Here is a 9,146-nt window from a genome sequence, read left to right on the forward strand (position 1 = left end):
TGTTCTCTCTGATATGCAGATGCTAACTCACATCAAGCAGTGGGAAGGGAAGAATAGGAAGTGCATTGGATATGACAAAGGGTAATGAATGGAAGGGAGAGGGAATGGGAATAGGAAAGACAGTAGAATGAATTGGACATAATTTTCCTATGCTCATATATGAATACACGACAAGTAAAATTCCACATCATGTACGACCCCCCAAATGGGAAATTGTACTTTATGTATGTATAATATGTCAAAATACATTCTACTGTCATATGTAACTACAAAGAACAAATAAAATCTTTCTTGTTAAAAGTGAGGTCCCATTGTCCATCTGTTCACTCCAGGAAGAGATACAGACAGACATGGAGTCCTGCACCATCCTTAGACACAAATTTCCAAGCCTGCTCCAATCTGAACAAATAACACCCTCAGTCTGGGGAACAACTGCCACTCTGAACTGAATCTTCTATTTCCTATGCTCCATTTAATTGTCTTTTTTAATTTACTCCCTGCCTTAAGGGAACATATACTCTAGAAGTCTTCTTAGAAAGAATAGATGAGAAGTAAATTTAATGAAATTTGGGGTACCTGAACATGTCTTTATCCTACTTCCCACTTTATTAATAATTTGGCTTGCTATAGAATTTGGGGTTGGGAATAATTTTCATTATCTATAGCTTCCAGTGTTGCTATTGAGAAATCTACAAATATTCTGACTCCTTTTTATGTGTTTGCTTTTAGGAACTTCTCTCCAGTGTTTTTGAAATTTTGTCATAAAATGTCTTCTCATCAATTGTGATTAACACTTAGGTGACCTTTTCTACCTGGAAACTCGGGGCCTTTCCTCTGTGGAATTTTCCTGAATTACTTCCTTGATTATTTTCTCCCCTCTGTTTCTCTAATCTCTCACATTAGAATGTTGGATTCCTGGATGTTAAGTCTCTTCACTTGAGTCTCCTGTTTTCTTATCTTTCTTGCCTGTTGTTTATCTTTCTGTCTTTTGTTCTGTTTCGTAAAGATTTCCTCGGCTTTGTCTTTCAAACTTTCTTTTGAATTTTTAATTTCTCTACCATGTTTTATTTCTGCTACCATATTGTTGTTCTATGAATATTTCTTTTTACAAGGAGGCTATTTTTAATGACTGCAATATCATCCTGTAACTCTCTAAGGATATCAATATAGGGCATTTGTTTTAAAGCTTTATTTTCCAAGTTGTTCCTTCTTGTGATCTATATCATTCATATTAAAAGATTCCTCAGATACTTGATGATCCTTGATTGACTGTTCATGCTTAAAAGTGGGGGAATTAAATTTTTTTATTTGTTCTTTTTAGATATACATGACAGTAAAGTGTATTTTGATATATCGTGTGTACATGGAGTATAACTTGTTTTAGTTAGGATCCCATTCTTGCAGATGTACATGATGTGGAGTTTCATTGGTCATGCAGGAATTAAAATTTTGTTTGGAGGATCTGAATGGATGGATGGACTTATCAACTTCAGCTTCACTGTAAGGGGATCTGGGGTGGTCCTTTGTTGGGAAACCATCTCAGCATCTTTTCCATTGGGCTGGTGTTTTTTCACTCTTGTTTGGAAGGTAGAAGTCTGGCTTCCAGAATTTGGGTGCCCAGTGAGGAAAGAGGGGTGCAGGAGTTAGGTGGGGGTGGGGCGCCTGCCATCTTCATTCACTGTGCATGAGTGTATGTAATCCATGTGTCTTCAGCATGGCAATCCCATCCTCAAATGTGTGAGATGTTGCCCAATTCAAGTTCTCTGCTTTATCTGCTCCAGAGAACAATATTCCATATTTCTGCTAGGGTTGGAGAAGGAAATTGCCCAGTGGTAGTATGAAATAGGAGCTTTGGCTCTAATTGCCATTCAAACAACTGTCACCTATTCTCCTTAGTTTAACCCTTATTCTTCTCCCAACCTTAACTCTAAGTTGTCTCCAGTTCTGCCGTTCCTGAGTCTTCTGGGCATCCTGGGCTGTTGACTGGGTTGTTTTCCAGGAAGTCCCACTTAGGATTTCAAACACTTGTCACTACCATTGCTTTTCCTATTCTTGGACTTGCTAATTTTTGCCATTTAAATTTTTAAAAAAAATCATTTTTCCTTAGTTTTAGCAGAATTTCAGAGGATAATGAAGTTGGATGTGTGTGCTTAATCTTCCATCTTATCTGAATTCATTTAAGAACTCTACCATGAACTGCCTTCAACCTAAAATTCAAAGTCATCAACTTCGACGTTAGTCAGCTCCTTACCAATCTTATTTTACCTTCTGTTTCTATTGGAAAACCATGATCCTGACAGATTTAATTAATAATCATTCTCCAAATATAGTTTGTATTATCTTCACTGATGATCTTCTGTATCTCCAGAATCCCCTGCTCCCAATTAATTACATTCTTGCTCATTTTTAAGCACAGTTTAAGCACATCCACCTCTATCAGAGAATATACCTCACTTAACTACCCTGTCTACATACAGTTGAAACCATATCCTTGGGTCATAATACATCTTCTAACAGTAATTAGTTTCTGTTCCAATACTCCTCTATCCCACTTAAAGCCATACAGAAAAGTTTCGGGTTTCCCAGAAGCAAGTGTTTTTGTGATGTACACAGAATTAATCCTAAATCTCTTGGTCTGGGTAGTTTCATGTTATATGTTCCATTTTTTTCCAATTATCCTGGTATCTGACCACCAGTTGCTGCCTGTCCTTGTTGCCTATGGTAACCACAACACTTAGACCTGATAACCAGCTCCTCCTCCCAAGTTACAACCTTGGCTTCCCACTCGAAGTATGACTTGGATTTAGAAACAACAATCAAACAAAAAACTGCATTTGGCCATCTAGGGTGATTCTCCTCTAGGACCCATCTCATCCTCCAGGACCCATTATTTCAGAGCATTCACATCGACCAGTTCTTCCCAACCAACAGGAAGCAGGATGGTAGAGCAGGTGTGGCTGACTACACAGAAGGCAAAGGTGTGCCATGCATCGACCCCTCTGTTTTAGTAGACATCTTTATTAACTAAAGCAAAACCTCTCATTTAATGACACCACATACTTTAGAACTTAGAAGGAGTCAAACAGTCCTTGACCCTCCCAAGAGCTGAGGGTGGGGTACCACAGGGATTGGTAAGCAGGATCTAGAGAGATGGGGAGTGGAAGACAGGCTCACTCAGAGATTGACATGCACAACGGTGTGTGGAGTTTGGCAAGGTTAGCCCAGAAGAGAAAAGGAAAAACATCAGAGAGGAATGAAAATTTACAGGAGATGCTTTTGGAGAGAGGGACCATAGGAACTTTCTGTACTTGATCTGAGTGGTGGGGAAGAAATCTTAAAACATGATGTTGGGAAGGCTGGATAATCGGGGCACAGTTGGCAAAATGGAAATAGTATTATAAATCACAGTGTTCCGTTGTAGAGTAAAAAGATCCTTTTCTCTGTCATAGACTCAACACAAGGTTAGGGGAGAGATTAACTTCAGGCATGAGTGACCAGAGGCATAGATACAGATCAGGAAACAGAGGCTAGTAGCTTCATATCACAGGCTGCCAAATAATTAAAACTCTTTCTTAAATTTGTATTTTGTGGGCCATAACATAGGCCTGGAGCTTATTATTAAAACATGTCAGGGTATAGTGACTATGCCAGCTGGTAACACAAACTAGTTACATGCTGTTTCTACCAGTCCACCTTCCACTTTTTAACTGCACACATCAAGTATTTGCCCTCAGGCTTCGGGCCACTTAAGAACAGTTGAGCTATGTCCACTCAATGGCAGAACATTGAGTCCATTTCATTTGAAAAAAATAAAAAAAAAAAGCCAAGCAAATCAGTTCTTTCACGTTTTCTATTTTTATTTCTCCTCCAATTTTTTATGCATTTGTTGAACTCTCAGACTTACAGTCCTAGAGTGATATTTGAGACTCTTGTTATCAAATCACAAAGAAAGAAAAGAAGGAAGGCTTCCTTTAATGTCAAAAAATAAATTCTGTTCCTGCGTCCAAACCAGCCATGCATATTAACATGTGCAAATGTCCTTACGGTTTAAAGAATCTTGACTAGAGAAAAAAGTATTGTAGCAAGAGTTAAAGAAGCAGATCAATAAGAATTTTAAGAATTTTTGTTCTCTCTGAGGAATTGCTGATTTACAAAAATTACTAGAAATGGTTTGTTTTCAACAAGAAATATAAGTAAGATATCAGGAAAATACTGATTTTTTTTTTTTTTTTTTTGGTATTAAGTGCAGGAAACAATCGATACCCCAAACTTGCATAAGAGAGTGGCCTTGCATCATTGTCCACTCTTGTCATCATTCACATTTTCTGAGCACAATGTGTCCCCAAGCACTGTGTGCTCAATAAACAGGTTATCTTGGGAAGAAAAAAGAAGAGATGTATCATCTTGCAAATCTAAGAAATTGTTTTGAGAAGAAAGAACCAAAAGAAAGTAGGCTAAGTCAAATATTGTAAGAATTTAGGGAAAAGCTAGAGTGTGACTCAGTGGTAGAGTGTTCACCTGGTCTGCTCAGGCCCTAGGTTTGATCCCCAGCACTGCAAGAAAAAGTCTTGTTTGTTTGTTTGTTTAATCTTACAGAAGAAGAAACATTATGAGAGCCGCAGAACAGTGAGCCTCTGTTTTGTCATCTTAGGGCAGGATGAGGAAGTACAATTCATGACAAAGGCCTGATACCACAGCTCAGATATAAGCCATCATGTGGAGAGAACTAGGGTACAGAAGCAGGGGATAGTAGGAACCATTAACCCTAAAGAATGAGAGAATCCAGGCATGTTGGATAGAGGGATCACAGAACTGATGTCCAGGATGGGTAAGCAGATGCTGAGGAAACCAGAATATCACTTCAGTGTCTGTGTCTTGTGTCACCTGAACATGGAGCCAGTCCTAAGAGAGGAGAAAAATCTGAATAACACCTGACAGGGATCACAGTGAGGTTGTGAAGAACCTGTTTCCAGCTGCACCTGAAACCCTGTTGCTGGACTTTTTAGTTATGTGAGCCAATACCTTGTTTTTCACTTACTGTCCCTCTTCTCTCTTCCCACCCTGTTTTTACTCCATAAGTTAGTTGTATTCCTCAAGTCGGGCACTGTATTCCACACAACAAAAAATGTCTGGAGTGATGTATAAGTCTTGGCCTGGCTGTTTCTGAAGGCATAGTGAATACTTTCAGGCCACTCTCTTTTGCTCTCTACAGTTTCATTCCTGACTCAGGTTTTCTTTGCATGTTGTCCTCCTTCTCTCCCATTACTGGCAGATTCCTCCATGCAGCTGGGAAAGATGGCCACAGATAGCTCCAGCTGATGCTGTCCAGAGCCTCCTCTCTGTTAGCTCCAACAGAAACGTCCTTGAGAGGATGCTGGCTGGGCTTGGCTTGAATCACAAGTTCATCCTGGAAGCAAGCATCCTGGCCAGAGATTTTTGACCTTATTAAATAGACCCACGCATTGGTCTCCCATGATCTGGCAAAAAATCCTAGGGAAATAGAGTCAACCTTAAATACATGGAATGGGGGAAAGACGCTCTAATGAATATTGTTAGTCTCCCCCACCCCAGGTGCCGTTTACCTGGCCAATACACCATCCCCAGATGTTTGAATGACTGATAACCCAAAGCTGCCTTCTCTGTGGGACTTGGTTTTGGTCAAACAACAACCTCCTCTCTTAATTCTATGTTTATTTAAAATCTGATTTTGTTCATCATAATTTTTGGATTTTGGACTATGATTATGATTATTCATAACTTTACCCTTCTCACCTCATCTTGGTCCTAGCTCTGGCTAAAAAGCTATACTCCAGTCCTTCATCACATCTCTGGGGGCAGCCAATGATTAACTAGGGGTACAAAAGGTCACCATCCTTGCCTCAAGGTAGAGCTAACTCTGTGGCCCAATTAGTGTTCAAGAGCTCCCTGCGGGATCAGGCTTCAAGTTAGTCTCCAGCTAGGAACACATTCTTGCTGGTTTTATCCATGCCAGATGACTGCCTGCCTTCCTTATTCTCTTTTCCTGAGAAAATTCTGCATAATAACTTGCATAAGATTCCCTGCCGCAAGCTCTGCTTCTAAGGGCGCCTCCCTGAGCCTTAATACCAGGCAGTGTCCTACAAAAAGATACTGAGAGTGGGATTTTGTAGTTGGATTACCAGCTGGATGACAATAAGACCAGCTGTTGATACTGGATGCTGTATGCTGTGGTTGGAATGTATGTGTCCCTCCACGATTCATATGCTGAAAACCTAATACCCAATGAGATAGCATTGGATATGGAGTCTTTTAGAAAGTGATCCAATCAAGAATGTTCTGCTCTCATGAATGGGATTAGTGTTCTTTTAAAATAGATAGAAGGGAGTGCTCTAGTCCCCTTTGCTCTTCTGCCATATAAGGACAGCAACACGGCCTTTTATCAGACATTGAATCTGACGGTGGCTTTATCTTGGACTTCCTAGCTTCCAGAACTGCTAGCAAAAAAAAAAAAAAAATCTGTTGTTTATGAATTACCCAGCCTAAGATGCTAAGATGTTTTGTTGTAGCAGCAAGAACAGACAAAGACATCATGATTACTAGAACATTTAGTGAGCTATAAGGAGACACAGGTATAAGAGAATGCACTAACGGATACAATATCCTAAGCCAGCAGTTCCAGGGTCCTGCATATTAAAATTGCCTGGGACTCTCTTAAAACACCTGTATCTAGTCACATCTAAGACTAATTACTTGATGATCTCTGGGGGTAGGACACAGGCACAGTATGTTTAGGTGTTCTTAGGTAACACCTATATGATGACAAGTTTAGAAACTACTGGCTCTGGCAATTGAGTGTGGAGGAAAGAGGTTACAAAGAAGGCTATGGAATTGGAGAGCTTTTGGTAATCATACTTAGTCTTCATAGAGAGAAAAATCACAGATTCAGATGAATCAACAACTTGAAGCAACGTGTGAGAATCTCCTTAACAGCATTTAAAGACTCATTTCCTACAGCCGGAGAGAAGTTATGGCTGAAGATTGGGCCAAAGATCTATTGAGGATTTTCAGTGGCCTGAACCTCTAGATCTGCAGAAGTGACTGACTCTTTCTTATTATAGGATGGGGCCCTTCCATTGCCTGAGGACTAGAGAGAGGTGTCTAGTGAGGCAGTGCCCTGCAAATATGTTACAGATAGCATGCAGAATGCCAAGTTAAATTCCGATTCTAGATAAACAATGAATAATTTTTTTAGCACCTTAGTCTCCTGTATTTTTATTTGCTAAATCTGGTGACTTTATAGATAAGACAATGCTTACCCTCTTCATCATCTTCCTCCACCTCCCATCTGGCCACCAAAGCTTTGTAGAGATCAAGTGGCAATGAAATCTGATTGGGGAAGTTTGAAGCTTGCTAGAGAGAGAGGGAGACAATGCCAAAGGTGCTGTAGGCTGGCTCACACACAGTGGCAAGAACTGAGGAAACATGGCTGGGAGTGAATCCTGGGGATGCTGGACCAAGAGACGAACAATAAAAATCTGAATAACACCTGGCAAGCATCCTATGTCACATTCATATACACTGCTGGGGTGGCTCTCAGAAGACAGAAAACATCATGGCCCGTGGTAAATGAAATAGAGATGCCAGAACTGCTATGGCAACTGGAGGAAAGGTTGGAAAGGTTTCCAGAAATTGGAAATCCATCACTATGTTTTTCAGGAGGACCTGGAAGATCCTCCATTAACCAAGGTGGTAAAATGGAAAAGAACCAAAGTAACACCATTTTGTTCTGACCTGACTCCATTTTATGCTTGCATTTAAAATGTTTCCTTTTCATTCCTCTGACAGTTGTATCTATGTCGGCAATACAGTAGGATCTTCCCATGTCTCTGACTATGGCCCTAATGTGTAGGAAAAATGACTCTGAAATGTATCATCAAAACAATTCTCTCATGTAATCAAACTGTATGTCTCAACAAGGTCTTTTCTGACCTACATCTGACTCAATTGTCCTTGTGGTCTTTGTGGTTTTTACCTTTACAAACTGTATTAGTCAGGATTCTCTAGAGGAACAGAATCAACAGGAAGTATAATTATAAAAAGGGGATTTATTAGGTTGGCTTATGAGACCAGAAGCTGGATAGTCCACAATGGTCGTCTGCAAGCTGAAGAACAGGAAGAAACAGTAGCCGCACAAAGAGGCTGAAGCCTCAGAACAAAAGGGATCAATGGTGCTACTCTAGTCTGAGACCAAAGACTTCTGGAAACTTACAGGAGAATCATTCGCAGAGTCCACTTTGGAAGAGTGAAGAAGTAAGAGTTTGATATCCTCAGACAATTGCAGCATCAATCAAGAAACATTCAAGAAGAATCTGGCTTGAATCTGCTGCTGCTTCCCCCTGTTCTTCCAAGTTTTATTCCATCCAAGTCATCGTCCTATTGGATGGTATTGCCCAGCTTAGGGAGGGTCTCCATTTCAGTTGGCTATCTCACTTGCCAATTCCTAGACACACCCTCATTGACATACCCAGAAGCCTCTTAATCATAGGCAACTCATAGTTCAATCAAGTTGACAATTCAAATTAACCATTACATAAACAATTACATAAACATTATAGTCCCAAAATTTAAGTGCTGGAAGTTCTTTGAGACACTAGCCTGCTCCCAACCACTAGCCTGGCTTGCTCATTAAAAGACTTTTTCCCCTTTCAATTTGGCTCAATGTGTGTGGTGGTCTGTAATTCTCACTCACTCTATAACAGTGTTAAGAAATGTGCTGGTGGGAAATGGATGGCATTAGAGCAGATTATGCTAAGTGAAGCTAGCCAATCCCTAAAAAACAAATGCCAAATGTCTTCTTTGATATAAGGAGAGTAACTAAGAACAGAGTAGGGACGAAGAGCATGAGAAGAAGATAAACATTAAACAGGGATGAGAGGTGGGAGGGAAAGGGAGAGAGAAGGGAAATTGCATGGAAATGGAAGGAGACCCTCAGGGTTATACAAAATTACATACAAGAGGAAGTGAGGGAAAGGGAAGAAAATACAAGGGGGAGAAATGAATTACAGTAGATGGGGTAGAGAGAGAAGAGGGGAGGGGAGGGGAGGGGGGATAGTAGAGGATAGGAAAGGCAGCAGAATACAACAGACACTAGTATGGCAATATGTAAA

Source organism: Marmota monax, unplaced genomic scaffold (genome assembly GCF_021218885.2).
Source record: "Marmota monax isolate L192 unplaced genomic scaffold, Marmota_monax_Labrador192_F-V1.1 WCK01_AAM20220418_F8-fsc00052, whole genome shotgun sequence".
NCBI classification, from domain to species: domain Eukaryota; kingdom Metazoa; phylum Chordata; class Mammalia; order Rodentia; family Sciuridae; genus Marmota; species Marmota monax.